Source organism: Carlito syrichta, unplaced genomic scaffold (genome assembly GCF_000164805.1).
Source record: "Carlito syrichta isolate Samal-C Ts95f unplaced genomic scaffold, Tarsius_syrichta-2.0.1 Scaffold309475, whole genome shotgun sequence".
Taxonomy (NCBI): domain Eukaryota; kingdom Metazoa; phylum Chordata; class Mammalia; order Primates; family Tarsiidae; genus Carlito; species Carlito syrichta.
In genome coordinates, this window is record NW_007253571.1 from 289688 (window position 1) to 313240 (window position 23553).

The 23553-nt window shown below is 38.6% G+C and overlaps 1 pseudogene; it reads left to right on the forward strand.

Moving 5' to 3' along the window:
• Positions 1 to 10531: 10531 nt before the first annotated feature.
• LOC103269749 lies at positions 10532 to 11444 on the forward strand (annotated as a pseudogene).
• Positions 11445 to 23553: the final 12109 nt, after the last annotated feature.

Genomic DNA, 23553 nt, shown 5'->3' on the forward strand with positions numbered 1-23553 from the left:
AATGCTTGAATGTTCAGTCTTTTTGCTAGTAAGTATACAACAACCTTTGGAATGTATATCAGGATATGTAAGCTTATTTAGCTTTAATGAACAGAGTGTTTATAAAGCATTAACATTTGTTTTCCACACAATAATTTGTTATGCTGTCATAAGTGTTAATCTATTCTATCTTACTCAAGGTCATAGGTAAATGATGACCATACACTATTGAGTAACTTACAGCATGATATCTCTCATGATTCTTTTTTTATAGGTTATATTTTCTTTTATTCTTTCTTTTTTTTTGAGTTGGAGTCTCACTTCGTTGCCCAGACTAGAGTGCAGTGTCTTCTCCCAGCCACCACAGCCTCGACCTGCTGGGCTCCAGCGATCCTTCTGCCTCAGCCTTCCAAATAGCAGGAACTACAGGAGTGTGCTACCACACCTGGCTAATTTTTGATTTATTATAGAGACGAGGTCTCGCCAAGTTGCCCAGGTGGGTCTTGAACCAGCGGGCTCAGGGAATCCACTTTCCTCAGCCTCCCAAAGTGCTGGGATTACAAACTGAGCCACCAAGCCCAGCCTTTTTTACTCCTTAGTTATGAGTCATTTTGATTATTGTAATAAAGATTATACAGGAGTATAATCATAAGACATATTTTTCTGAATCCTGACTATTGTAAATACTTATGCATTATTATGTATACATCCTACTTTTAGCCTGCAATGCACACAGTTTTATGTTTAAGTTTTATTTGCATGTATTTCACTGAATGAAACATATAAATATATCACTCTTAAGCTATAAGTGTGAGAGCTAAAGAAGAGAAAGTTTAATTTTTGTATGTTAATATGCACCTTAAGTGGGGGGACATTGTTGTAACAAAAGAAGTAATTTAAAATCTGAGAGTGAGTCAGGTTTATCTGCTTCACATTCAAATTATTTCACTAAAAGCTAATGGATTGTAGTTCAGAATCTTCCTATGGATATCCTATTTTTGACTCGCCTGTTATTCCTGCAAGGCTATGTTCATAAAGGGACCATTTTTTAGCCTTCTTACAATTTCAAGAATTTTTAAAATGTGACTTAATGGTGTTTGAAAGCACTCTAAAATGTAATTCACAATGAGTGTATTTAATTACTTTTTTAGTATATTTTATTTTTCTTCACAACTAGAGAATATCATTGAATAGTGTTGGTGTTCCTTTTAATTGGTATATTGACCATAATTGATTTTTATTCATTTTACTGTTCTGTGAAAACTTGGGAGAGTTTATATGTCTAGGGGTTGCTTTCATTTTTGTTTTATTTTTGTATTTTTTGAAATTCCAACAGTAAACAAAGAAAACATTGCTTGGCATATAACAAATGCTCTATATAATGCAATAAATGTTCCTCTTAGAATGAGCTTGTGTCTCTATGTAAGAGATAGAAGAACATTTTCAAAATGAAGAAACTGCATTGTTTCTCCCTAAGGAATCCACATAAACAATCCACTAACATATTTTGCATATTATGTGTATTATATACTGTATTCTTACAATAATGTAAGCAAATTAATCCAAAAAGGGAAAAGTGAATACTGCATGTTCTCACACATAAGTGAGAGCTAAACAATGGGTACAGGCTGGGCTCAGTGACACAGCCTGTAATCTCAGCACTTTGGGAGGCCAAGGCAAGTGAATTGCCTGGACCCATGGGTTCAAGACCCACCTGGGCAACTTGATGAGACCTCATCTCTACAATAAATCAAAAATTAGCTGGGCGTGGTAGTGCACACCTGTAGTTCTGGCTACTTGGAAGGCTGAGGTGGAAGGATTGCTGGAGCCCAACAGGTTGAGGCTGCGGTGGCTGGGAGCATGCCACTGCACTCCAGTCTGGGTGACAGAATGAGATGCCAACTGAAAAAAAAGAACAAACAAAAAATGGGTACACAGACATAAAAATGAGAATGGTAGACACTAGAATCTGGTGAAGTGAGAAAGAGTCAAGAGCTGAGAAACTGATTGTTGGGCACTGCCCTCAGTGTTTGGTGATAGTTTCAACAGATGCTTACACTTCACCATCACACAATACCCCGTGTAATAAATCTGCATAGGTACCCCCTGAATTCAAAAGTGAAAGGAAATTATAAAGAAGAAAAAGTATCTACTATTCATTAAATGAAAGTAGGTCATCATAAAATTCTTCATCCTTGTCATCTTCACAGTAAGAATTTGAAGGTGGACCAGGCTCTGTGGTTCAGGTTGTAATTCCAGCTCTTTGTGAGGCTGACGTGAGTGGATTGCCTGAGCCCGTGGATTTGAGGCCAGCCCGGGCAACTTGGCGAGAACTCATCTCTGCAATAAATCAAAAAGTTTGTCTGTCATGTTAGAATGCATCTGTAGTTCCAGCTACTTGGAGGCTGAGGCAAAATGATCACCAGAGCCCAGCTGGTCACTGGTGGGGTGGCCGTGCTTGTGCTTCTGCACTCCAGCCAGGGTGATAGAATGAGACTGACTCAAAGAAAAAGAAAATGGTGTAAGTACAAACTGCTGTATAAAGTTGCCAAGGAAGGGAATAGGGAATGGAGTATATGGGGCCCATCATGGGCAGACTATGGCCTCAATGTTGCCTCAGTCTATTGAAACACTAAAGGTTTGGTGCAGTGACTTAAGTCTAATCCCAGCACCTTGAGAGGTCAAGATGAGAGGATTGCTTGAGCTCAGGGGTTTGAGATCAGCCTGCACATCTTGGTGAGACCTACAACACATAAAAGGAAAACTAGCCTGTCATCGTACCCACTGCTCTCCAACTTGGGCAGCAGAGTGAGACTCAGACTCCAAAATAAATAAATAAATAAAAGGAAGAAAGAAACACTAAGATGGTAAACACTGGAACAAGAATGATACCAATGGTCACAAAGATTCTCAGGATCAGGGCCCAGATATTTAGGCACATCATAGTGGAGGTGTAGCCCTGTACCTTGGTCATGTCTCCATGACCTTCCTGACTCTAGACTTCAAAAAATTATTTAAAATTTCAAAAAGTAATAGTAGGCGTGACTTGTCCATATAATCTTACCTGATAAAAAATTAAGAGAAGAAGGAGGAACTGGAAGAAATGACTGGCTCTCAGGTAAATATATCACAGGTCAGGGGCTGTATCCACTTTTCTTACTGGAATGTCATGTTTTTAGTACTTGCCAATTTTTACTTCTCTACTTGTAATGGTCCTGCCTAATAAGTATTTCTTTTCTCTTTTTTTTTTTTTTTTTGAGCTGGAGTCTCACTCTGTTACCCAGACTAGAGTGCAGTAGCATGCTCCCAGCCACCACAGCCTTTGCCTGCTGGGCTCCAGCGATCCTTCAGCCTCAGTCTGCCAAGTAGCTTTAACTACAGGCCTGTGCTACCATGGCTGGTTAATTTTTGATTTATCATAGAGATGAGGTCTCACCAAGTTGCCTGGGTGGGTCTCGAACCCGGGGGCCCAGGCAATCTACTCACTTTGGTCTCTCAAAGTGCCACAGGCTGAGCCACCTAACCCAGCCATAAGTTTATTTTAACAAGTTTTTGTTCTTGTGATATTTAAGGGCTATAAAAAAATACTTCTCCCAACATTGCAGAATTTTCTTTCTGGTTTTCATCCATGCTTAGCTGCCATAAACAATTCTCACCTTGAATTTATGATCTGCATTGCTAAAAATGTTCCCTTGTAGCTGTGGAACTGGGATATGTATGTATTCCTAAGATTCCTCTTTGACATATGGTAGATCCTCAGATACTAGTGAAGGATGGAAACATGTACTAATAATGTTTCTTCTGGATTTCCCGTCAGCACCATGCATAACATGGATAATAAAATGCACTCTTAAACAGGATGGCAGATACTGCCCAGAATAACGCAGGAAGGAAGGTCTGACTAAATAATTAGAAGAGAGTTGCTCTTTACGATTGTTAAAAGGACAATATAAATATACATTTAGAGATTACAGAACTTGGGAGATGCCTATAACTTGAATTGAACATAAAATGTATGTTGTTAATTATGAGATTTAGATTATAATTTTTTTTGGCCAATAATATCACAGCACTCCTGTGGTTTCATCTGTGTGCCTTGTCACCTGATACTGATACATTGTATTACAGTTGATATTCATTTTATTCACTTGATTAAGGTGCCTGCTAACACTTTTTTCTGTATAATGTCAATTTTTAAAAATTGGAATCTCAATCTTGTCCCCCAGGCTGGAGTGCAGTGGCTACTGTTCCAAGCTAATTTTTTGTTAATTTATTGTAGAGATGAGGCCTCACCAAGTTGCCCAGGCTGGCCTCAAACCCCTAGGCTCAGGCAATCCTCTAACCTCAGCCTACAAAAGTAATGGGATTATAGGTTGAAGCACCACACCCAACAAAATTTTAAATTATTAATACCTTGGGGAGGTATGCCTAACATCATCATATTTAATCTGGAAGGTCTCCATTTCTCTTAGATTCTTTTTGGACATAGCTTGCTTTGAAAAATGAAGGCTTTTTTCTACAAGATCTTAAATTATACCAGCGGAATTGTGGCAAAGCCTACAGGACTGTCAGTAAGCTCTTTGAGGCCTAACAGAGTCTATGAGTTTTGGAGGTGTATAAAAGTTAAAAATCTTTTCCTAAGACTTGTAGAAAGATGACTTAAAAAACTATGAGGACCACTACTGAAGCATTTAGATGACTGCAGATAAATGTCCTTTGAGCTGTTGTTTAAAAATGACTCCATTGCCTCAAGTATGGAATGCAATATTTGTAATGAAAAATGAAGACTTGTTCAAGAAAAACAGATGAACAGAAGCAAATAATAAAAGTGAATGCTCTTTTTAATGTTGATAACCCACAATAAATAATGATAAATAAGTTACATAATGTGGTTCCCACTTAGGAGGGTTAGTCAGAAGATTTCCTGAGCCCATAGGTTGAGGCATGAGTGAGCCATAATTGTGCCCCTGCACTGCAGCCTGGGTGACAGAGACCTACTTCAAATATATATATGTATATATATATTTTTTATGTATCTGATAGAAGTTATTAAAGCTAGACTTGGATACTTAAATACAATGTCTTTAAAAACTAGGGATAAGCCGGGCTCGGTGGCTCAGCCTGTAATCCCACACTTTTGGGAGGCTGAGGTGGGTGGGTTGCCTGAGCCCGCGGGTTCGAGACCCACCTGGGCAACTTGGCGAGACCTCATCTCTACAATAAATCAAAAACTAGCCAGGCGTGGTAGCGCGCGCCTGTAGTTCCAGCTACTTAGAAGGCTAAGGTGGAAGGATTACTGGAGCCCAGCAGGTCGAGGCTGCGGTGGCCGGGAGTGGCCACTGCACTCCAGTCTGGGTGACAGTGAGACTCCAACTCAAAAAAAAAAAAAACTAGGGATAAATTGAAATATTTTCCAAACACAGATATCTGGGCCATTTGATTACCTAAAGCAGCTTCTAAGGTGCCCACTTGAAGAAAAGTCAGCCGAGTTCGGTGGCTCAACTTGTAATCCCAGCACTTTGGGACCCCAAGTGTTTGAGATTAGCCCGGGCAACTTGGCAAGACCTCATCTCAACAATAAATCAAAAATTAGCCAGGCGTGATGGTGGGTACCTGTAGTTCTGGCTATTTGGAAGGATGAGACAGAAGGATCACTGGAGCCTAGCAGATGGATGCTGGGATGCCCATGAGTCTGCCACTTCACCCCAGTCTGGGGGACAGAGTGAGACTCCAACTCAAAAAAAAAAGAAAAAATTAAAAGTTATTCCTCTATTTGATGATATAATGAAAGTGAAAGAGTAAGTGACTTTATAAGTGTTCATCAAGTTGTGGACATTGAACTACTGAAGCCATGTCCTTGACATCAACTTTCAAAATGCTTACACTTAATAAAAGTAATTGCACACATTTTATTTAAAAATAACAACAAATTCTGTGTTTCCTAAATAATTTAACTAATAGCAGAATAACCTCATTTTTAGAACATTGTCCGTCACTAACTTAAAATGCGATGAGACTTCTGTTGCATATTATATTGGTTATATTTTTAACAGGAATGACTTGTATTAAAGGACTCACACTGCACAATCTCTGATCCCAAGACTGAACACTTAAAAGGGCTCAGTCATGTCTCTCTGGGTGAGTAAGGAAGACCTGCAGGAAGCAAACACACTGGAAGACAAAGTCTCTGCACGTGTGTGAACTTCAGTCTCCAGGGAGTCACAGCAAGAACATATCTTCTCTCCCACCCCTGTGACTTTCATTGGGTAATGCATTTCCATATCTGTCTTCTACTTTTGAACTTTCTATTCCTTTGATTTCTCAGTATTTTTTAAAAATTTTTAGTTGGGGTCTCACTCTTGTCACCCAAACTGGAGTGCACTAGCACAGTAACAACCACCACAGCCTTGACATGGTGGGCTTAGGCGACTCTTCTACCTCAGCCTTCCAAGTGGCTGGAACTACAGATACTCATCAGAACACCCAGCTATCTCAGTGTAATTTTAAATATACTCACTGTATTTTAAAAGTCACCATCACACTACATTACTTTCCAAGTCATTCTTATATTCAATGTCACTTTATCTTTGCTTTCAGACTTTTTGAGTTGGAGTCTCTGCTGCCCATGCTGGAGTGCAGTGATATGCTCATGGACACTCTAAACTTGACCTGCTTGGCTCAGGTGATCTTTCTGCCTCAGTCTTCCAAGTAGCTGAAACTACAGGCATGTTTCACCACACCCAGCTCATTTTTTGATTTATTGTAGAGATGAGGTCTCACCAAGTTGCCCAGGTTGGGCTCAGGCAATCCTCTTGACTCAGTCTCCCAAAGTGCTGGGATGACAGGCATTGAGTTACTGCATCCAACTGGGACTGTGTATTTTCATTTTAAGCACTGAAGTTACAGCCTCAGTGACTTCCAGGAATTTTCCATGGGCACCAGAGAACTCAGGACCACCAGGCCCACAGGCCCCACTTCAATTCCTAGAAAAAGACTGCATGGCACTGCTCATGTCCTAAGTTTCATAATGAGTGCTGTAAGGAGAGTGGAGGAAAGGACAGAGCAGAAGGAGGGAGCAGAGAGGAGAAGCGGGTGGAGCTGAGGCCTTTTGGAGGGGGAGAGTAGCAGATCTTGGTGGAAGAGAATGAGACAGAGTGACAGGTCTCACTGGGACATCCAGAAAATATTAGGGTCACACTCTCCCAGCGGAGCCTCCAGAATGTTAGGTCAAGCCTGCTGGGTGTGTGGGTGTCTTGGATGTAATCTGATGTCAATGAAAGATGCAAAAATTACACAGAAGTTAGATTAGAACATATAGTTTATTTAAAAGTAAATCAGAGAGAAAGAGAAGATTCACCTACCCAAGACTGAAGCCAGGAAGCATGTTGACAGCCATAACTCAAAGAGCACATAGACACACTCTAGAAAGGCAATGGCTCACATATTGAACTCTTCACACTCATTGTGAATGTATGCAGAGATGGGTCAATTTAGGGGTAACTGGGTCAAGAATGGTGTCATACCTGTAGTTCTAGCTACTCAGGAGACCAAGAAGGTTGTTTGAGTCCAGGAGTTTGAAATCAGGCAAGGCAACATAGTGTGGCCTTGACACTACAAGGAAAAAAGAAGGAAAAGAAAAAAATAGCTGAGTATTGTTTTACTCCCAGCTACAAGGAAAGCTATGGCAGAAGGATCACCTAAGCCCAGGAGGTCAAGGAAGCAGTAGTCCATAATTGTATCCCTGCACTACAGCCTGGGCAACAGGATGGAGCCCTGACTCACAGCAAAGAAGGTTAAGTGGGTTAAAAGGGTGAATGTCATAAGAAGAAGAAACAGACACCAAGGTGGGCCACTCTGAGAAAAGACTATAGGAAGACACAAAAAGGCAATCATATGCAAGTCAAGGACAGTCCTCAGAAGAAACCTACTGTCCTGGGACTTTGATGTTAGACTTTCAGCCTCCAGAACTGTGAGAAACATTTTTTATTAAGTCACCCACTCTGGTATTATCTTATAACATTCATACCAGATGCATATATCTTAATATATTTTTTATGTCTTCAAGGTCTATAGTGCTATTGCTTGTCTTATACTTTTATTCCCAGATGGTAGTTGTGTCTTGTGTTTTATTCATTTTTTGACTTTACTTAGTCAGTCTTGATTGAGGTATGTATGTTTTATTCATTTTTTAAAGGAATTTCTGCTGTAATTAGTGTTATCATTTTTAATTTTTAATTTTATTTTATTTCTATTCCTTCCTTAGGCTTCCCTTGGGTTTAGTTTACTGTTCTTCTCTTAATATTTTATGTGAGAGATTAGATTATTTGGAGATATATTTTAGTCTAAAATATTGGTTTAGGGCTACAAATTGCTCGTGTGCATGGCTTTTCCCGTGTCTCCCAAATTTTGATATATTGTCTTTTAATTCAATGTATTTTTGGTTTCTCTAGAGACTTCCCCACTAAGTTTCTAAAAGGTGGAGATGTTGACATTGTTTTTGTGTTATTGGATTGTAATCTGATTCCATTGTAGTCAGAGAACACACTCTGCATAATCAGATTTTTAAAATGTATGAACAATATGAAGACACATAAGTCTAAACCTCTGAATGTTTCTTTTTTACTTATTCCAGTGCCCAAAAATGTTACCCTCAGCACCCACCTCCTGCAGGACTTATAATTCTGCTAAATGTGAACCAAAAAGAGGCTCTCCAGTTAGACCTTTTCATGCAACTTATATTTCAGTGTCACTCATCATCCCTGAAATAGTTGTGGTGAATGATGCTCACCTGATATAAAGGGCCTGTCATAGCTAAGATGTAGCAAGGACTGACCACAAACTTCCCCTTAAACACTAAAAATAAAGGCAGTCTCAAGTTACTTGAGGCTGGAGTTACATCAATATTTGTTTTCAATAAAACCCTTAAGTTCTGTAAATACAAAATCAAAAGTATACATAAAAATATATCTAAACTCTTTTTAAAAATCCTATTCAATGTGTAAACAAATAAGTTATTTAATTGTTTTGACTTTGATTCTGTCCCTATAATTAAAAGACTAATTTAGAGTACTCTCGGAAAGTATTACTTCCATAGTACTTTATAGTGTAAAACCTATTATGTTTATGTAGATGTGACTGTTAATTAAATACATTTTCACATATATTTTATCTTTAAAGATTTCCCCACAAACAGGGCTCGGTGGCTCAGCCTGTAATCCCACACTTTGGGAGGCTGAGGTGAGTGGATTGCCTGAACCCATGGGTTCAAGAAAATCCTCTGGAATCTCTAACAGTGTCACAATTTATGTTGAGAAAGCAACTCCATAAAGATTATGACAGGTAGCTCTTTTTTAAATCACAAAATGCCAAGAAAGTATCACAAAGCATACAAATATCCAGAGAACGATGATGACTGAATTATAAAAGTACAGCAACAAAAATTCAAAAATCAACCTTAAACTATTGGAGACAAGACCAGGCTCAGTGGCTCAGCCTGTAATCCCAGCACTTTGGGAGACCGAGGTGAGAGGATTGCCTAAGCCCACAGGTTTGAGACCTACCCCGGAAACTTGACGAGACCTCGTCTCTACAATAAATCAAAAACTACCTGGGCATAGTAGTGTGCACCTGTAGTTCTGACTACTAAAAAGGCTAAGGCAGAAGGATCGCAAGAGCCCAGCAGGTCGAGACTGCAGTGGTTAGATGCATGCCACTGGCCTCCAGCATGGGTGGCACAGTGAGACTCCAAAAAAAAAAAAAAAAAAAAAAAATGGAGACATAAATATTACCTGGCCAAGAAATCAAAATTATCACCTTAACAATGGTTAATAAGGTAAAAAAATACTTATCACCAAATGAAATTAGCAACAGAAGAATATCAACAAAAAGCAATCTATTAAAAATACAGAATGTCTGGAGGAAAGACCACAAAAATGGTCTGAGGAATTCTACAATGTAATGAAGAAAAAGATAAAAAACAAGAAGTTTAACAAAATCAAACTAGAATAAACATAAACATATCCACAGCCAGGCATGTTCTTATAACTTGGGGCTGGGTGTGGTGGCTCATGCTTGTAATCCTGGCACACTGGGTGGAAGGGGTGAGAGACTTGTCAGAGTCAGGGGTTTGAGACAAGTCTGGGCAACATGGGAAGACTCGTCTTTACAATAAATCAAAAAAATTAACTGGGCATGGGAGTGTGTGTCTGTAGTATCAGCTACTTTGAAGACTGAGGCAGAAGGATCTTCATAGCCCAGAAGGTCAAGGCTGCAGTAGCCATAATCATGCCACTGCACTCCAGGTTGGGTGACAGTGAGACTCTAAGTCAAAAATCTAAGATTTGAAAGTCACAGAGATCTATTTCTTAGTGTATTCCTTTCTGTCCATGGAACCCTGTGAAGAAGCATCACTGAAGTCTCTCTCTGCACCACTGTTTTGCCTAAGTCAGAGACCCTCAAGGAGCCCAAACAGATATAGAAGGTCTTTATAGGAGGGTAAGCTTCAGAACTACCAGCGAGAGCCTGAGGGATTGGGAACACTCACAGTGTGATAATGAAAGGCCTGAACAAGTGCTCCAGAGGCTTTTGGTTTGTCAATTATGCCACTGTGGAGGAAGTGGACACAATCATGAATGTGAGGCCGCACAAGGTGAATGGAAGAGTTGTGGAACCAAAGAGAGCTGTCTTGAGGGAGGATTCTCAAAGACCAGGTGCACAGTTAACTATGAAACAGATATTTGTTGGTGGCATTAAATACACTGAAGAACATCACATCAGAGATTATTTTTTGAAGAGTACGGGAAAACTGAAGTGATTGAAATCACAACTGTCTGACACAGAAAAGAAGGGGATTTGCATTAGTAACTTATGATGATCATGACTCTGAGAATAAAATTGTCATTCAGAAATCCCATACTGTGAATGGTCACAAGTGTGAAGTAAGAAAAGCCCTGTCAAAGGAAGAGAAGGCCAGTGCTTCATCCAGCCAAAGAGGTTGAAGTGCTTCTGGGAACTTTGTTGGTGGTCACGGAGAAAACTTCAGTGGTTGTGGTGGTGGTGGTTATGGTGGCAGTGAATTTGATAATGATGGAAGCCATTTTGAAGGTGGTAGAAGCACAATGATTTTGGCAGTTAAAACAATCTGTCTTCAAATTTTGGACCCATGAAAGGAGAAAACTTTGGAGGCAGAAGCTCTGGTCCCTATGGGCTCTGGTCCCTATACCACTTTGCCAAACCATGAAATCAAGGTGGCTATGGTGGTTCCATTAGTAGCAGCAGCTATGAGAGCAGCAGAACATTTTAATTACTTCCAGAAAGCAAACCTTACCAGGAGTGGAGAGACACAGAAGGGTGTAGTTGAACAGACAGTTACTGTTGTGACCTAAAGTTTACCATTAAAAGTTGTCACCCAAGCAAAATCATGGAATTACTGCTTATATAGGTAATTGTTGACATCCTATGCAATGTCTAAACTGAATAATGATATCACATAAAATTATATATAGGAATGAAGTTTGTGTATCCATTATCAAGTGTAATCAATAAACGATTTAATTGGGGAAAAAAGTCACAGAGTTGAGATGCTTAAAGAAAGTAAGATAAAATTGATGGATCATCAATAAGGTTGCTCCAGTGTGATCGTCAGGGGATTTCTCACTACTGACACCTTGCAGATCATAAGGGATTTGGATTAATAAGAAACATACCAAAAGTCAAAAACTACCAACCAAGAATGTTAGATTTAACACAACTGTCCCTCAAAACAAAAAAAAAAGACTTTTCAAGATAAACAAAAGCTAAAAAAGTTAATTACTACACATCCCATACAATGATTGTTGAAGAAAATTCTTTTCATTGAATACTAAACTAATTCTAAAAAGCATCACAAAATCAAAAGTATAGCATTTTGCCATGGTACACAAGACAAAAACCCTCTAGAATTATCTTTTTCGATGGGGGGCCCCTTGTGGTACAGGCTTTCATGGCTAAGTTTAAATGTTCTACGAATTTATCAGCATCAATGTACGTACTATCGTCGGGAGAGGGAGCACTGTGGAAGAAACAGCCTTGTGGCCAACAGGTGACTTGTTCTTCCACCCTTCCCACACTAAGCTGGGTATTCAGTATTTTCTTTTTGTTTTGTTTTGTTTTTTTTTTAATTGGAGTCTCACTCTGTCACCCAGACTGGAGTGCAGTAGCCACTCTCAGCCATTGCAGCCTCGACCTGCTAGGCTCTGGTGATCCTTCCGCCTCAATCTTCCAAGTAAGTGGAACTACAGGTGCGTGCTACCACACCCAGCTAATTTTCTAATTATTGTAGAGATGAGGTCTCGCCACGTTGCCCAAGCGGGTCTCGAACCTGCAGCCTCAGGTAATCCACTCACCTTGGCCTCCCAAAGTGCTGGAATTACAGGCTGAGCCACCAAGCCCGGCCAGTATTCAGTATTTTCTGTCCCAAAATAGCATGACTCCTGTACCTCTCTCTGTATTCACCCAATCTCACTCCAAGTGATGTTTTTATTGTTTCACTGTGAGTAAATTCCTCAAAAAGAAACACTTTGTCAATTTGTAAGAGATAAAACAGAACATAGCAGAGACAGTAAAAGGCATGAAAATTGAGAAACTTTAAATTGTTTCTCAGCAGAGGAGAGCATCTTGATAGGCATATCATATCAGAAATAGAGTACTTAGAAGGTGACTGATATTCAAACAGGAATAAATATGAATTTTTTTTTTGTGGGGTGGGAGTCTCATTCCGCCACCCAGGCTGGAGTGCAGTGGCATGCTCACGGCTACCCCAGCAATGACCTGCTGTGCTCAGGTGATCCTTCTGCCTCAGCATTCCAAGTAGTAAGAACTAGAGGCATACACTACTACGCCTGTATAATTTTTTATGTATTTCAGAGATAAGGTCTTGCCAGGTTGCCTGGTCTGGTCTCAAACCTGTGTGGGCTCATGCAATCCACTCACCTTGGCTTCCCAAAGTGCTGGGATTACAGGCTGAGCCACTGAACCTGGCCCACAATTTTTTAATAAATAAATTCTGAGAGTTTTTTGCAGTTTCCCTTTGTTTACATAAACACAGAAGTCTGTAGTATCAGGATGATGGTGCAAGCAATGTTTAATTCTGCTACCAAATTTAAAGAGAGAGGGGAAAAACTCATAAACCGTTGTTAAGATATATAGAATAGAAAAATGTGTACTCAGTGACATCAATATCAGCGAAGGAGTGATGCAAAGAGAATTCACTTTTACATGCAACTGACATGTGCCTACAATTTTAATTATATTGTTGTAAACTTAGGATATTTAATGTGTTTTCATGGTAACCACTAAGAAAATAGCTATTCAGGCTGGGTAATTCCAGCATGTTGGGAGGCCAAACAGAGAATTGCCTGAGCACAGGTTTGAGATCAACCTGGGCAACATGGCAAGACCTCATCTCTACAAGAAATAAAAATTTTTTAAAAATAGCCAGCAGTGGTGGTGCATGACTCTTGTTCTAGCTGCTTGGAAGGATGAGGTGGAAGGATCACCTGAGTCAAGCAGGTCAATCCTGGGATAGCTAGGAGCATGCCACTTCACTCCAACCTGGGAAATGGAGTGAGATTCCAACTCATAAAAGAAATTAATAAAACATAAGGAAGGCAGTATGAGAAAAAAGATGTGCAAGTTATCTATAAAGAAAAAGCATACAATATTATTACCAAAATAGCATTAGTAAGTTTCTCCCTTAAAGAAATTTCTTTAATTACATACAAAGTAAATATTTTGGTTAAAATCATTAAAAAATAAGTCAATTTCACTGTTTACAAGACCATTACTTTAAACCTGATGATGTACACTGCTAAAGTGGCAAGATGACAAAGATATTCCAGAAAATGGTTAATACATAAGAACTATGTGGTCATTAGGAAAACCTCACTTTAACTTTAAAACTACCTCATAGACAAAGTATATGTCAAAGAAAAAAGGCTGACAGCAGACAAAAAGGATATTCTAAATAAGGCTATCTTCTATCAAGTTTCCCAAACATATGAAGTAAATTTTAAAATAGTTGATGAAAACAGCAACACAATAATGGTAAGAAATTTCTTTATTCTACTTTTAGTAATGAATACCAATTCCAACAAAATATTAATGAGCAGATAGAGGCTTTGAACAAGTCTGTTATCAGAGTCTTGATAAGTATATGTATAGTGAACAGTCCATGCAACTACAAAATATGCAGTCTTCTCAATGGCTTGTTTGCCACTCTTTTGGATAAATGGCCTATTAGGCCACACAAGGCTTAACATATTTTAAAATACTACAATCATACAAACTATCTTTTCTGCCCAAATGGAAGAAAGCCACAAATCATTAGTAGAATGAAAACCAGAAAATCATTGAATATGTGGAAATTATACTAACCTACGTGATCCAGGGATTTAACTTAAACCCTGCCTAATTCCCCATGTCTATTTTGGCAGAAATAAAAAGAAAGAGCATTCCTAAAAATTATATCAATCTCTAGGGTCCACAAAGAGCCAAAAAATATTAACAATAAAAAATAATTTGGTGGCATGAGACTTTCTGATTTCAAATCCTATTACAAATCTACAGTAAACAAAACAGTTTGGTGCTGTCATAAAGGCAGATGGTTACACTAAAAAATCACACTACATGGAAATAAATCCTATCCCAAAGTGCTGGGATTGCAGGCTGAGCCATCGAGTCTGGACTAATTTTTATTTATTTATTGTAGAGATGAGGTCTCACCAAGTTCTGCAAGCTGGTCTTGAACCCATGGGCTTAGGCAATCCACTCACCTCAGCCACACAAAGCATGGGATTACAGGCTGAGCCACTGAGCCCGACCGCCAATCCCTTTCTTATAGTATTCTGATAATTGTTCAGCATCGACTTATGAGGGAATACATGTAGTACTCAGATCTTTGTTTATGTGATAAAACACTTGAGTATATATATATTTTTTAGTTGAAATCTCACTCTGTCACATAATGTATTAGTCAATTTTGTGGCCACCTCCTGTGTTATGTGAACTACAGACATGTGCTACCACACCTGGCTAATTTTTTTTTTTTTTTTTGAGTTGGAGTCTCAGTCTGTCACTCAGACTGGAGTGCAGTGGCCGCTCCCGGCCACCGCATCTCGACCTGCGGGGCTCTGGCGATCCTTCCACCTCAGCCTTCCAAGTAGCTGGAACTACAGGCTTGTGCTATCATGCCCGGCTAGTTTTTGATTTATTGTAGAGATGAGGTCTCATCAAGTTGTCCAGGGGGGTCTCGAACCCGTGGGCTCATGCAATCCACTCACCTCAACTTCCCAAAGGTGCAGGATTACAGGCTGAGCCACCGAGTCCGATATATATAAACATTTTAAAAGTTGATGTGGTCATAAAGCAAAAACGATCTGGGTGTGTTTGCACGCACCTGTAGTTCCAGCTACTTGGAAGGCTGAGGTGGAAGGATCGCTGAAGCCCAGCAGGTGGAAGCTGCGGTGGCCGGGAGCTTGTCACTGCCCTCCAGTCTGGTGACAGAGTGAGACTCCAACCCCCCAAAAAAGAATTGATGTTGTCAAGGATGTGGTTTCTGTAGCCCAATGTCCAACGTAGGTTGATATGCCCTTATAATGTCTTTTACTCTTTCACTTTCATTATATCGTCAAATAGAGGAATGACTTTTTCTTTTTTCTTGAGTTGGAGTCATTCTAAGAGTAACATTTATTGCATTATATAGAGCATTTGTTACACACCAAGCAAGGTTTTCTGTTTGTTAACTTTGTTGGAATGTCAAAAAATGCAAAAAAAAAATGAAGATGAAAGCAACCCTAGATATATAAACTCTCCCAAGTATCACAAAACAGTAAAATGAATAAAAATCAATTATGTTCATTATACCAACTAAAAAGAACACTGATGTTATTCTATGATATTTCCTAGTTGTAAATAAAAAATGTATTTAAAAAAATCTAAATGCATTCATTATGAATTACATTTTCATAGTGCTTTCAGACACCATTAAATTACATTTTATAATTCTTGAAATGTCTAATTAGGCTACAAAATGGTCCCTTTATGAACATACCCTTGCATGAATAACAGGTAAGTCAAAAATAGGTTGTACATAGGAAGATTCTATACTAGAATCCATTAACTTTTAGTGGAATAATTTGTATGTGAAGCAGATAAACCTGATTTACTTTCAGATTTTAAATTATTTCTTTTATTGCAACAATGTCCTTTCCTATTTAAGGCACACATTGACACACACAAATTAAACTTCCTCTTCTTTAGCTCTCACACTCATAGCTTAAGAGTGATGTATTTATGTATTTCATTCAGTGAAATATATAAAAATAAAACAAAAAACATAAAAGTATGAACATTGTAGGTGAAAAGAAGTAGGATGTATACGTAATAATGTATAAGTATTTATAATAATCAGGATTCAGAAAAAATGTCTTATAATTATACTCCTGTATAATCTTTATTACAATTATCAAAGTGACCCACAGCTAAAGAATAAAAGAAAATATAACCTATAAATATAGGATCACCAGAGACATCATTCTGTAAGTTAATCAATAGTGTACGGTCAGCCAGGCTTGCTCGATCAGTCTGTAAACCCAGCAGTTTGGGAGACTGAGGCAAGTGGATTGCCTGAGCCCATGAGCTTGAGACCAGCTAGGGCAACTTGATGAGACCTCATCTCTACAATAAATTTAAAAAAATAAAATAGCCAGGTGTGGTGTCACATGCCTGTAGTTCTGACTACCTGGAAGGCTGAGTTGTAAGGATCACCAGTGTCCAGAAGGTCTACACTGGGGTGGCCATGAGAGTGCATGTCACTGCAATCCAGCCTGTGTCAAGGAGTGAGACTCCAACTAAAAAAAAAATAGTGTGTGGTCATCATTTACCTACCATCTTGAGTGAGATAGAATTTATTAACACTTATTATAGCATCACAATTTATTGTGTGAACAACAAATATCAATGCTTTATAAACAATTCCATTCATTACAACAAATTAAGTTGGCATAGCGTAAACATTCAAAATTTCACAGTATGCTTGCTACAAAAACAAATTGCAAACATAGAAGTGTCTTTGTTCTTCTGATAGTGTGATATATGTGTGAACAGCTTTCTTCAGTTTTCAAAATTGAATATGATTATTTACTAAACAAACTTAGTATATATACATTTTAAGAGAGTAATTATCTTTGCTATGATACCTATTAAAATATCTTATTTATACCATATCAAATTACACTTATGGTTTGCAAATATTGATACTATGAAGATTTATCAAGATATTAATGCTCTGGCTTCACTTTCTACTTAACATGTCTTATTCTACTTTTAAACTGTATTCCTTTGGGTTTTCAAGTCACTATCACACTGCTTTACTTTCCAGTCCTCTTGTGTATGATATCATCCTATTTTTTCAGACTTTTTATGGATTTCCAATTTAAATATTTTTTTTGAGTTGAAGTCTCACTCTGTTGCCCACTCTGGAGTGCAGTGGCCACTCCCGGCCACCGCAGCCTCGACCTGCTGGGCTCCGGTGATCCTTCCACCTCAGCCTTCCAAGTAGCTGGAAGTACAGGTGCGCTCTACCATGCCCGGCTAATTTTTTTTGATTTATTGTAGGCATGAGGTTTTGCCAAGTTACCCAGGCGGGTCTCAAACTCGCGGGCTCAGGCAATCCACTCACTCGGCTTCCCAAAGTGCTGGGATTACAGGGTGAGCCACCAAGCCCAGCCTCTAATTTTTGATTTATTGTAGAGATGAGGTCTTGCCGAGTTGCCTGGGCGGGTCTCAAACACGTGGGCTCAGGCAATCCACTCACCTCGGCCTCGCAAAGCGCGGGATTATAGGTTTAGCCACCGAGCTCGACCAATTTAAATATTCCTGTTTGCCAAAAACAAAATTTCCCCAGAACACAAACAGTTGGTACCTATGTCATTATCAAGCTCAATTAATAAATTCATTAGAGGATTATCAACTTGATAACATTTAATCTTTTTTCTCAAATATATATTTCCTTTATCACTTCTGTTTTTTCATGTTTCAGAAATATTTTTACACTACTTATAAATTTGATTTTTTAAAGTTAAATTTTTGTAAAAGTATCACAATATCTTTTTAATCTATTAAAATTTATTGCATTTTATAGAACATTTATTATACATCAAGCAATGTCTTGCATTTGCTCACTTTGTTGGAATGTCAAGAAATACAAAAATAAAATGAAAGTAAAACTCTCCCAAAACTTTAAACTCTCCCAAGTTTCCGCTGAACAAATTTGCCCAGTTGTCAATAAAAATCAACTGTTCATTATACAAAGTTAAAAGAACAACACCAAAGTTATTCAATGATATTCTATAGTTGTGAAGAAAAATAAAATATACTAAAAAAAAGTAACTAAATACACTCATTGTGATTTACATTTTCATAGTGCTTTCAAACACCAATTACATTTTTAAAAATTCTTGAAATTTGTAATTTGGCAAATGATGTTCACTTCATGAACATAGCTGTAGAAGGCAAGTCAAGAAGAGAATTTCCATAGAAAGATTCTGAACTAGAAGGCGTTAGATATTAGTGGAATAAACTGAATGTGAAGCAGATAAAATCGATTTACTTTCAGATTTTAAATTATTTCTTTTTTGGGGGGCCGAGATGAGTGGATTGCATGAGCCCGCGTGTTCAAGACCCATCAGGGCAACTTGGCGACACCTCATCTCTACAATAAATAAAAAATTAGCTGGGTGTGGTAGCTCAAGCCTGTAGTTCTGGTCACTTGAAAGGCTGAGGCAGAAGGAACTCCAGTCTGAGCAACCGAGTGAGTCTCCAACTCAAAAAAAAAAAAATTATTTCTTTTGTTCCAACAATGTCTTTTTCAACTTAGGCATAGATTCACACACAAAAACTCAATTTACTCTACTTTAACTCTCATATTCTTGGCATTAGAGTGATAATTTTGCATATTTCATTCAGTGTAAGTAATTATTATGTCTTCATGTGCATTGCAGGCTAAGAAAAGTACAGTGTGTACTTGAGCTACCACACTCCTGCCTGGGTGATAGAGACCATCACTGAGAAAACAAAACCTTAAAAAGGATTTGAAAAACATCCATGATATTGGTATTGGATTTAGTATTAAGATTTTTTAAGACTACTGGAATAAAGGTAAATATAAACAAGTTGGAGACATCAAATTAAAGGCTTCTGCATGGTAAAGGGAACAGGAAGAAGGAGAACAGGACAAGAGAAAATATCTGCAAACCCTATAACTGTTAAGATAGTAATATCCAGCCAGGATCAGTGGCTCAGCCTGTAATCCCAGTGCTTTGGGAGGCTGAAGTGAGTGGATTGCCTGAGCCCATGGGTTTGAGACCCACGTGGACTACTTGGCGAGACCTCATCTCTACAATAAATCAAAAAATGTATTCATTTACCAGCCATGGTAAATTTATTTACCAGCCATGGTAGAGCACGCCTGTAGTTCTGGCTACCTGAAAGGTTAGGCTGGAGCCTAGCAGGTTGAGGCTGCAGTGGCCAGGAGTGTGCCATTGCACTCCAGTCTGGGCAACGGAGTGAGATTCCAACTCAAAAAAAAAAAAGAAGATGTTAATATCCAAAGTATACAGGAAAGGCAAAAACAAGAAAGTGAATTTTAAAAAGCCCCAAGCCAGGCTAAGTGGCTCAGCCTGTAATCCCGTGCCTTTGAGAGGCTGAGGTGAGTGGATTGCCTGAGCCCATGGGTTCAAGACCCGCCTGGGCAACTTGGCGAGACCTCATCTCTACAATAAATAAAAAATCAGCCGGACACGGTAGCGCGTGCCTGTAATTCCGACTACTTGGAAGGCTGAGGCGGAAGGATTGCCGGAGCCCAGCAGGTTGAGGCTGCGGTGGCTGGGAGTGGCCACTGCACTCCAGTTTGGGTGACAGAGTGAGACTCCAACTCAAAAAAAAAATAGCCCCAAAATAAATAGTTATTTATTCAATGAGAACATACAAATTGCCAACAGGTATATAAAACGGTGCTCAATGTCACCAAGAGAAGAAATTTCAAATCAACACAATGATGACATATTGCACTCATAGAGGATGAAATTGTGGTGGTCACAAGGGTCTACAGGTGGGAAAAATGGGATATGTTTTTCAATGGTTACAAAACTTCAACTATAACTAAGTTTTAGGTATCTAATATATAACATAGTGACTTATAATTAAGAATGATGTCCAGTATGCTTAGAAAATTTGCTAAAATAACAGACATCATGTGTTCTCCTCACACAACATAGAAATGGCAACTATGAAACCTTATTGAAGTGTTCATTAGCATAATTATAATCATTTCACAATGTATCGGCATATTGAATTATTACAATGTACACAACATATGATTATAAATTTATTCTTGTATAAAAAAGTTAATGACACATAAGCACACATACATGAGTATACATATATATGCATATATGTAGACTACCTCTAATCTTCATACTAAACAAAACAATTATAAAATAAGCATTGTTAAGAAACAAGGTAACATCTGGGTGTTTAAAATGTTCGCCAATGCTCTACGCAATATAGTATACTTAAGAATTTGAATATGTAAAAATAAACTACCAATCTCAGTTCATGCTAAAAAAGAAAAATTAAGTTAAATAACAGGACTTCTTCTATCAAGAGAGATAGTTTGTGTTCTGGTAGAATTATGGAGTGTGAATTTAAATAAAATCACTTTGGAAACCTTCCTAGAATAGAAAACCATAAAGTAGAAAGCATATAACATCTGTCTGGAGTTCTTAAAATTTCTCAATCAATAACAAAACCATGACTCACATATTTCCAACGTGATATAAAAATAAAAAATAGTTTGATGTGAATTTTCTAAATAAACAAGCATATTTTTGCACGTCTGCAAAAGCATCAGAAAGGAAGACAGATCATGTAGTTCCTAACGAACCATTAAGTAGACTTTGATTTCCATTGCAATCTTGAAATGAGATCATCTGCTTAGCTCAGGTGATTATTCCCTTTCAGCCTTTCAAGTAGCTAGAACTATAGGTGCATGCAACCATACCTGGCTAGATTTTGTTGTTTACTAGTGAGCGTAGGTCTCATCAGAACTTTTGGACAATTTCAGAGCCTGGAATAATAGATATCCCTTTTTGAAACAAAGGAGAAATAATCCAGGCTTCTCAGAAACCATTTCCATTGAAGAAGACCACCTTCCCAAACCACATGTCAAGCTCTGCGTGCTTGACCTGTGTCATCGACTTCATTCAATCCCACCTACCTGGAGTTTTAGCTAACATGCTGAGTCTCCTCAAATCCCAGGACTTTTTCCTTTGCTACAGACACATGATCAGGTCTGGTTTAGAGACAATAAGGCCTGTTTTATTAAAAAAAAAAAAAATAGCATGACCATTGCTGGAATTCTTTTATTACAAACCTAGTATTGAGCTCCATAGAGAACATATTATACAAGATTCTAAAAAATTAATCCCCAAATACTGTTTCCCATAGACCCTTTAGAACATTTAGATAGAATTTTAAATTTGTGGGTTTTTTCTTTTTTGAGTTGGAATCTCATTTGGTTGTCCAGGCAACCCCAGAGTCAACCTGCTTAGCACAGATGATTCATCCCGTTCAGCCTTCCAAGTAGCTAGAACTATAGGTGCATACAACCATGCCTGGCTAGTTTTTGTTATTTACTGTTGAGATGAGGTCTCATCAGGTTGCCAAAACTGGACTTGAACCCCTACACTCAGGCAATCATCTCACCTTGTCCTCCCAAAATGCTGGGATTACAGACTGAGCCAACACACCTGGACAATAGAGTAATTTATAAACTCAATTTAGTAACAAAGAAACATGTTTTAGGAAGAAATCAGTCTACAAGTCTCTGCCATGTCATGTAATTTCTAAAAGTGTATATATATTGTTTGCTTTTAGCATCCTAGAGAGCAAATATCTTCTAATTATTCATTATTCAGACATTTCTGAGTTATTCTGGGCTGTAACTGCCATCCTGTATAAATGTATATTGTATTTACCATGTTCTGCATGGAGCTATGGAGCATCTAGACAGAACCTTAGCAGTACATGTTCTGACCAGGTATCAAGGCTCAAGTCTATAATCCCAGCACTTTGGGAACCCAAGGTAAGAGAATTGCCTGAGCTCACAGGTTCAAGACCAACTTGGGCAACATGGTGAGACCTCGTCTCTACAATAAATCAAAAAATTAGTCAGGCTGTGGTGGCCATGTGTCACTGCACTTCAGCCTGGGTGACAGAGGGAAATTCTAACAACAAAAAAAGGAACATGTTTCCATCCTTCACTGGAATCTGAAGATCTACCCCATTACCCCATCTCCAATGCGATTTGTAGGTACATTGCCTTCCCATGATCCTTAACCACTAGGGAACATTTTTAATACTGCAGGTAATACATTCACAGATCAGTTCATGGCAACTAAGCAATATGGATGAAGAGAGCAGAGGCTATGTAGGGAGCGGTATCCTGCAGACCCACTGAATATCACACAACAAAAATAGTTGAAACAAACTCATTAGGCAAGACTATCACAAGGATGACAGGAAGGCTAGCCAGTTTTAAAAACATGATATTCCTTCTGACTTGGGACACATTTATCTGAGATGCAGACTTTTTTTTTTCCTTTTTCTCCTACTTCTCTGGGATTTCTTTTCAGGTAAGATTATCTAGTCACATCATGCCTACATGTTGAAGATATGCCTTTATTCATTTCAAAATTACATTAAATGTATTTATTTTTTGTCAGAGTCTTATCACCCTCTCAGGAGCCCCTGCACTTGCTATCCTGAGTGCCTGAGATTTTCTTTGGTGTGTGGATTCTTCCACCACCTCCCTGAGGTGGCTTTACCTTGTTCTTCGGGATAGTTTTCCTTCCTCCACAAGTGCAAGATCTTAACCCTAACCCTAACTGTTTATCTAATTGTTTATGAGGCAGAAAATGGGAAATTGAAGTGTCTGTGAGTGGCTTTGAAGTAGGGAAAAGGGGGGACATCATTTGAATCCTCATGAAAAGGGGGATTCTTTGCAGCAATCTGGTCTTGCAGAATATATATGTTGGAACATCTTAATCCACAGTTATTTATCAGAATTCTCTCCTCACCCGTGTCCCTTGCCACTGTCCATAGCCTTATACCACTATTTCATGTTACTGTTTCTGAGTTGTATCCTTTAAAATAAACAGGGCAATGCAAGTTAAATGTTTGCTGAATTCTGTGAGTATTCCATCAAATTATTGGACTGGAGGAAGGGTTTGAGGAACCCCTGATTTATAGGCAGTTTCAAAGAAGGCCTCTGCATTTTGTAACTGGCATCAGCAGTGTGGGCAGTGTTGTGGGACTGAGTCTTGAACTTGGGGGTTTGTGTTACTTTTGGGTGGTGACAGAATGGAATTGTTGGACCAACAACTGGTGTTGGAGACTGCTTGGTGTCCGGTAAACTTTACACATTTGGGGTCAGAAAAAAGACATCACAGTTCAAAATTGTGAACTATGTCAGGTGAG